This window comes from Salvelinus sp. IW2-2015, linkage group LG19, assembly GCF_002910315.2.
Source record: "Salvelinus sp. IW2-2015 linkage group LG19, ASM291031v2, whole genome shotgun sequence".
Classification (NCBI taxonomy): domain Eukaryota; kingdom Metazoa; phylum Chordata; class Actinopteri; order Salmoniformes; family Salmonidae; genus Salvelinus; species Salvelinus sp. IW2-2015.
The window spans coordinates 29,445,617-29,453,951 of record NC_036859.1 but is presented as its reverse complement, the minus strand read 5'-3'; the positions used below and the strand labels follow the sequence as shown (position 1 = coordinate 29,453,951).

Genomic DNA, 8,335 nt, shown 5'->3' with positions numbered 1-8,335 from the left:
TACAGCATCCGATGTCACAGGAAGGCCAAAAAGGTAATCAAGGAACAACACCCGAGCCACTGCCTGTTCACCCCACTATCATCCAGAAGGCGGAGAGTACAGGTGCATCAAAGCTGGGCAGTCTGATGAACAGCTTTTATCTCCAGGCCATCAGACTGTTAAACAGTCATCACTAGCCGGCCTCCACCCAGTACCCTGCCCTGAACCTCAATCACTGTTACTAGCCGGCAACCACTCGGTACTCTACTCTGCACTTTAGAGACTGCCGCACTAGGTACAGAGAGTCATTGAACACTGGTCACTTTAATAATGTTTATATACTGTTTTACCCACTTTATATGTACATACTGTATTCTAGTCATGGCTCATCCTATATTACTGCTGTTCACACCTTTTCTATTCATATACTGTCCATACACACCATTTTATACACTGAGTATACCATACATTAGGAACACCTTCCAAATATTGAGTTGGCTGGAAGTTCTTTGGGTGGTGGACCATTCTTGATAGGGACGGGAAACGGTGTGCCCGGTGTGCCAGAGGGTCCCTGGTTCGCGCCCCGACACGGGAGCGAACCAGGTACCCTCTGCACACATCAACAACGGTCACCCACGAAGCGTCGTTACCCATCGCTCCACAAAGGCCGCGGACCTTGCAGAGCAAGGTGCAACACTACTTCTAGGTTTCAGAGCAAGTGACGTAACTGATTGAAACGCTAGTAGCGCGTACCCGCTAACTAGCTAGCCATTTCACATCCGTTACACTTGGCACCTACTACCATACCCCGTTCAAAGGAACTTACATGTTTTGTCTTGCCCATTCACCCTCTGAATGGCACACATAAACAATCCATGTCTCAATTGTCTCAAGGCTTAAAAATCATTCTTTAACCTGTCTCCTCCCCTTCATCTACACTGATTGAAGTGGATTTAACAAGTGAAATCAATAAGGGATCATAGCTTTCACCTGGATTCACCTGGTCAGTCTGTCAAGGAAAGAGCAGGGGTTATTAATGTTTTGTACACTCAGTGTATATATTGTGTCTCATATGATTCATAATGTACTGTAACCAAGACAAAGTACCTCTCTCCTATAGCTACACACCAAACTGCACCGTTTGACTGTTATCATACTACTTTTTAAATGTAACTGTTACATTTAAAAATGTCAACCCTGTTACATTTAGACATGTCAACCCTGTTACATTTAGAAATGTCAACCCTGTTACATTTAGAAATGTCAACCCTGTTACATTTAGAATGTCACCCTGTTACATTTTAGAAATGTCAACCTGTTACCATTTAGACATGTCACCTGTTACATTTAGACATGTCAACCCTGTTACATTTAGAAATGTCAACCCTGTTACATTTAGAAATGTCAACCCTGTTACATTTAGACATGTCAACCCTGTTACATTTAGACATGTCAACCTTTACATTAACATTTAAACCCTGTTACATTTAGAAATGTCAACCCTGTTACATTTAGAAATGTCAACCCTGTTACATTTAGAAATGTCAACACCTGTTACATTTAGACATGTCAACCCTGTTACATTAGACATGTCAACCTGTTACATTTAGAAATGTCAACCCTGTTACATTTAGAAATGTCAACCCTGTTACATTTAGACATGTCAACCCTTTACCTTAACATTGTCTAACCCTGTACCTTTAGACATGTCAACCCTTTACATTTAGACATGTCAACCCTGTTACATTTAGAAATGTCAAACCTGTTACATTTAGAATGTCAACCCTGTAATTTAGAAATCAACCCTTTACATTTAGAAATGTCAACCTTACATTAGAATTCAACCCTGTTACATTTAAGACATGTCAACCCTGTACATTTAGACATGTCACTTCCGTTATACATGTAACCTGTAACCCTCTTTAACAATGTCAACCTGTTTACATTAACATGTCAACCTTTGACTTAGCATTACCTTACTTAGAAATGCAACCCTGTACTTTAGACATGTCAACCCTGTTACATTTAGAAATGTCAACCCTGTTACCTTTAGACATGTCAACCCTGTTACCTTTAGACATGTCAACCCTGTTACCTTTAGACATGTCAACCCTGTTACATCTGTTATATCAATCTAAATTTGTGGTTTTCAGCAACACTGTCATTATAACATCATGATAAAAGACAACACATGCTACATACAACTGTTTATGTATTCACACAAATAGCCTTGGACATGTGACAGTGACATAAGACCATTACAAATGCATGTGGTAACATGCATGCATCTTCATGAGTCTGTTTTCCAAAGCATTGTGTAACATCATATACAATGAATAAAGTCAACCACATTCTGAGTGGGTTCCCACTGTATATAGAAACCCTGATCTCGCTCTCTCTCTCTGTCTCTCTTGCTCTCTCATTCTCTCGCTCTCTCTGAGGTTAACATTTCCATCCTGGTGTCTATTTCATGTCCTGATTACCAGAGGGGGGGGGGGGGGGCGGCGGCAGTCATATGCCATGTGGCCAGGGGGTAGCAGGGGAGGGGCTCGCCGTCTGTTGAGTTTGGAGAGGGAGTGTGCACGTGTGTGTGTATGTGTGCTTGTGAGGGGGGGGGGGGGGATTAAATGGGATTATCCCCCTGGAGGAGATGGTATATTGAAGCAGCTCTATAGAGCTTTTGGGCAGGGGAGGAACCCAGGACATGGTGCTGCTGTACAGAAATACTGTGCCTTCACTGATCTCCATCTCTAAGAAACTGGCCACTATCTCTGACCACAATTGAACTCACACAAAAAACGAATTCCCAAAAAGCTGATAAACATCTCAACATTGAGACGTTATGTACAAGCAGTTACTGTATGTTACTGTATGGCATAGAAATAGAATCACTATTTATGTAGACGCTCTATAGGCTATTCTATTAAATTCCCCAATAATCCTACAAGAGACTACAAAGTTCTGAAGTTTCCATAAAGTGTAAAGCCAACCACGAGCCCCTCTATCTGTGAAGCTGCACTGCTCTCCTATTCTACTGAAGCAGTAGCGTTGGCTACCCAGACTGGGCCCACTTCAACTGGGGCAGAAAAATTACCAATTAGATAAGGGAGCTGATTCACAATCACAAGCCTGCCGGGATACACATCAGAGCACCGCGCCTGGCCCTGACTAAATGTTATCTAATGGCCGGGCCTGCCAGCCCTGTATGTTGACACCCTTTCTGTCTCTGCTATTTCTGAGTTTCCTCCATACAAAGAGAGACAGACAATCAGAACAAATGACAATAAAATGACAGAATGAAGAACAGAGCGGTGTATAGAGGATATTGGTTATAGCATCAAAGCACAATGAGTCGGGTACAAAAGAGTAGCCCACGGCAACAAGCGTGGTTGAAAGTGGAGAGCATGGCAGCAATAAGGGTATGATGAGTAGACAGACAGGGACCTGAGATTAATCCTATATGTTGGATCAGGTCTGTACATAGCCGAGTTACTCCCAACTCCACGATGTACATCACATTAAAGGAGTTGAGCGGAGACGACTGTGGGCGGACTGAAGCTACAACTACATAGAAGGTCCTGAGTAATCCAATTAGTAGGACAGAGAGACAGACAAATACACAGACATGTACACAACACACACAACTACAGAATGCTCACACACATGCGCACACAAACACACACACACACTCACGCATTTGACGAGTACCAAGCTACATACTAATAGCTGTTAAGAAACAGGTGTCTTGTTGAATGCCAAATAAGATCGAGGGAGGGAGAGAGAGAGAGAGAGAGAGAGAGGGAGAGAGACCGAAGGTGCCACTTGATCTCCCCACTCTCTTCCCTCTCTTTATCTCCTAACCCCTTTACAAACACAGCAGCACATAGAGGGCCTCTCAGCGCCCAGGACCCAAAACAACACGGGTCTTGTACTACCCATTAAGGGACATCATCAAATAATTGTTAATGAAACATGAGGCCCATGTTGGGCCATCGGATCCCACTGTGTGGAGAGAGAGAGAGAGAGAGAGAGAGAGAGAGAGAGAAAGCAAGAGAGAGAAAGCAAGAGAGAGAGAAAAAGAAAGAGAGAAAGGGAGAGAAAGAGAGAGATAGAAAAAGAAAGAGAGAGAGAGAGCGAGAGAGAGAGAAAAAGAAAGAGAGAGAGAGAGCGAGAGAGAGAGAAAAAGAAAGAGAGAGAGAAAAAGAAAGAGAGAGAGAAAAAGAGAAAGAGAGAGAGATAGAAAAAGAGAGAGTGAGATGCAGCTTATCTCTCAGTATGCCTTAGTTCCCAGGAGAAGACTCAGAAGTGGATACTCCTCCTATGGTGCACTGCTTATGCTCCAGACACTACATGCTATAGCACTGAATAAATCAACATTAGTGTATGTGGCTTCACCCCAGACAGACAACCTTGACTTAGTCTTTCTGTCTTTCATATCAGTCGGTCTATCGATCCATCTACATGTCTGTCTGCCTGTCCATCAGCTTTCCCGTCTGCCTGTCTGTCTGCCTGTCTATGGTGTGAAGCTCCATATGAATTGATGGTGATTTATTCAGTGATATCAGGAAGTCTCAACACTGATAGTGATTATAATGAGTACTACAGAGAACACTGGTAGTTAAATCAGACTGCCATCCCAGTTCTATACAGTATGGGGGCAATTAAGAGGGAGTGCATAGGAAGGAAGCATGCAAGTGTTAATGAATAATGAACAAACTATAACTAGGGGGACCTTTTGGGGTATTTGAGGAATCAGAGTCTTTTTTGACATCCTCTTCTTGTTCTACTGTTGATGAATATAATACAGCAACATCTCTTCCCAAACCTGAGTCTAAATGTTGTCATATTACAACAGCGTTTTACTGTTATTTTTAAACAGACATTTATGTAACAACCTTTTCATGAACAAATATGGTCAGCGCTGAGAATTATGTCAATGGTATAATAACATATGAAGAGACATGTTCATTAGCAGGTTTAGAGTTGCTGATTTACCTGATGGCTTGCAGACAGGGGAAAACAAGTATGTCAAACTACAGTATGTAGCCTGAACTGAAAGTAGGCCAAATAGTGTACTGAAGTTCATTGATCTTTGGCTGACACCAGTGGAGAGGCTGTAGACCCAGGATGCTGCTCGTGTTGACTTACCCTGTCTACAGACAAACTAAAACACAGCATGGTACCATATATAAAAAATACCAGATTAACTCTCGCTTTTCATTTCCAAAAAGCCTCCGCTGAAATGGGTCATTGTCTAGTCCTGCTGTTCCAACACTGACAGAATTGTCCTATTTTGGCCGAGAGAAAATAAAGTAGCTTACAGTATATTATAAACTGGGTGGTTCGAGCCCTAAATGCTGATTGGCTGACAGCCGTGGTATATCAGACCGTATACCACGGGTATGACAAAACATTTATTTTTACTGCTCTAATTACGTTGGTAACCAGTTTATAATAGCAATAAGGCATCTTGGGGGTTTGTGGTATATGGCCAATATACCACGGCTAAGGGCTGTATCCAGGCACTCCGTGTTGCCTCGTGCATAAGAACAGCCCTTAGCCATGGTATATTGGCCATATACCACACCTCCTCGTGACTTATTACTTAATTATAAACTCGGTGGTTCGAGCCCTGAATGCTGATTGGCTGACAGCTGTGGTATATCTGACCGTATACCACGGGTATGACAAAACATTTATTTTTACTGCTCTAATTACGTTGGTAACCAGTTTATAATAGCAATAAGAGACCTCCTCAGGCCTTATTGCTTAAATATAGTGAAGTTATCCTCACATAGCCTGGCATGAGATAACATGTACATTAGTTTAAATACACCATCAAACCCTTTGAAATGCATGAATGGTGCATTAGGCAGTTTGTCAGTAATCGTATAGCCTCAAACCGTTCTCTCGCATCAAATCAAATTTTATTAGTCACATGCGCCGAATACAACAGGTAGACCTTACAGTGAACTGCTTACTTACGAGCCCCTAACCAACAGTGCAGTTTCAAAAAATATGCATATGTGAGAGGCTCAGTCAGTGGACGAGAGTGTTAGTAGGCTTGTGTTGTCAAGGGTCCGTGCTATCTGGGATCCTTGGGACATCCCTACCCAATTGAAGTTGACATTTAAAATGGTTAGGGTTAGGCAAAGGTAGGGTTTAGGGTTAGGATTTAGAGTAGGGACGTCCCAAGGATTCCGAATAGCACTGACCATAGTCAACAAGGACTGATCCCATGTCAGCCTTCCTAATCACCATTGGCAGTGAAAACCCGAATGACTTCTCACTCTCTTTGACTGCTTGCTGCAGGAAGAGATCATGGCACTCACAGCCGTGACCGTAGCGCCATATGGCTGCTTCCTACTCCACTAACGTGTTCTGCCATTGCATTGGTGCATTACAGTATGTGTTACTAGTGAATTATATTTGATTGAATTGTGAACTAATGTGAATTCAATGTGAAATCAACAATAATTTGAACCATGTCATGTGATTTAGGTTCAAATTTGTGTGAAAAAAAACTTTGATGACTTTTTGCAAATCAAATCAGTTTTCCACGTTGATTCAATGTCATCACATATGGGGTTTTTTTCTGACGTAGAAGCAACATTGATCCAACCAGTTTGTGCCCAGTGGGATCATAGCAGAAGTCAGACCATGCCAATGTTCAAATAAAACAAAGTCCACCGCTGCAGAGGAGACGAACCCATACAGATKAACTTGTCCCACACTCATTTGTTCACATAACTAAACCCTGGAGAGACAGAAAGAGTGTGAGAGAGAGAGAAGAGAGTGGAAGAGAAAAATAGAGTAAAAGAGCAAGAGAGAGAGTAGAGAGAGAAGAGAGTGAAAGAGAAAAAAAGAGAGCGAGATAGAGAGAGAGAAGTAAAAATAGATCAAGATGTCTCAGATTCCTGGTCCAATGTGGGATAATGTCCTCTGTAGCAATATGAGCATGTGATTACACGAACATAAAATGCTGAGGAAATAATGGATTTGAGTCCTTCAGAATCCTTTCTATAGCAGTATAATTTACTGCATGCATGGCTTCATGCTTGTTCTGGTAATAATCCCCAAAACTGATTCAGTGACATAATTGCTGTCACACTTTGTCTGTTTTTTTTAAATTAATTAATTATTGACAATAGTTGGTGTTATAGAGAGTAATGATCAATACTTTTACACTAAAATCAAAATATGAACAGGGAAATGATACAGTCGCCTAGGCTGAAATGCAATAGAATAGAATAGAAAACAATATGCATTTCCAATACAAAGATAGAAGAAGTCTTTGGGTCCACAGGACTGCTTATTCGTGGTTTGTGTTGTGGCCTCATTGTCGTTCTTTGATTGAAAAAAAATATGATGATTCAATTACAGAACAATTTCAGCCAATTAAGAATAGCCTACTAAAGAGAAGTAGCGCTTGCAGTGAAAAAAAAATCATATCGGCCTACCCTCTCAATGTGGTCAGCTTGACGAACTTTCCTCGAGAACAGCGGTGAGGTGAGTGAATGTATGGCTGTCGGATGGATAAGCGCTTCTCTGCCAAGCCAGACCCATAAATAAGAACAAGGCAGCGAACAGTTTAACAAGAGGCGCGTAAGAAAGGCCATAAATTACATAAGCGCAATTAAAGTGCCAACCCCTGACCCTGACTGAGGAGCAGAATCAGTATCAGCTGACTTGAGCATTGGCACTGCCTCCTTGTCAATCAATACACATTAGGTGCGGGACAAGTGTTAACTACATAGATAACATTGCCACGCGGGATTTATTGCCGTCCGTATAAAGCCGGCTGTGCAGAGGGAATTCGGAAACTAAACAAACACAACACAGAGAACTGCAAGAGCAGCCTATGCGGGATATACCGCCCGCGTCTCAAGACTTGATAGAGAAACTGAAAAACATACTTACTTAGATGTAGATAAGAGTCATTGTTATCCATAACTGTATGGACGTTATTATTGTACGTTTTTTCTCTCCAAGATGAATGTTCTTGTTTAGCGTTCATAGAACAGCATCTCTCTGTGAACGCCGTCCCCGCCTTGACTGAGTTCTCTTCTTACTGTTGCCTGACTGGGCTACCACACACGGAGGGGCCCAGCGGAGGGGGTGGCGAAATCAGGAATCCCACTGGGCAAAAACTGGTTGAATCAACATTTGTTCCATGTCATAAAAAAAAGCAATGTCATGATGCTGAATAAATGTGATAAACTGATTGGATTTGCAACAAGCCATCACCATAAGGGAATGTCGTATTTCTTTACCCAACTTTTTACCTAAATCCAATGACATGGCGATTTTTCTTCTTCTTCACAATTCAGGTTAGTTGACAACTCAAACAAATCTA

The 8,335-nt window shown here is 41.9% G+C and overlaps 1 long non-coding RNA gene across 1 annotated transcript; it reads right to left on the bottom strand.

The window, feature by feature from the left end:
- Positions 1-1,446: 1,446 nt before the first annotated feature.
- Positions 1,447-1,747, bottom strand: LOC139029296 (uncharacterized). The gene is made up of 3 exons (XR_011481594.1): positions 1,694-1,747; positions 1,577-1,648; positions 1,447-1,505 (listed from the first exon to the last, which is right to left on the bottom strand). It is a non-coding gene; the product is annotated as an uncharacterized lncRNA (long non-coding RNA).
- Between the last annotated feature and the right edge of the window lie 6,588 nt (positions 1,748-8,335).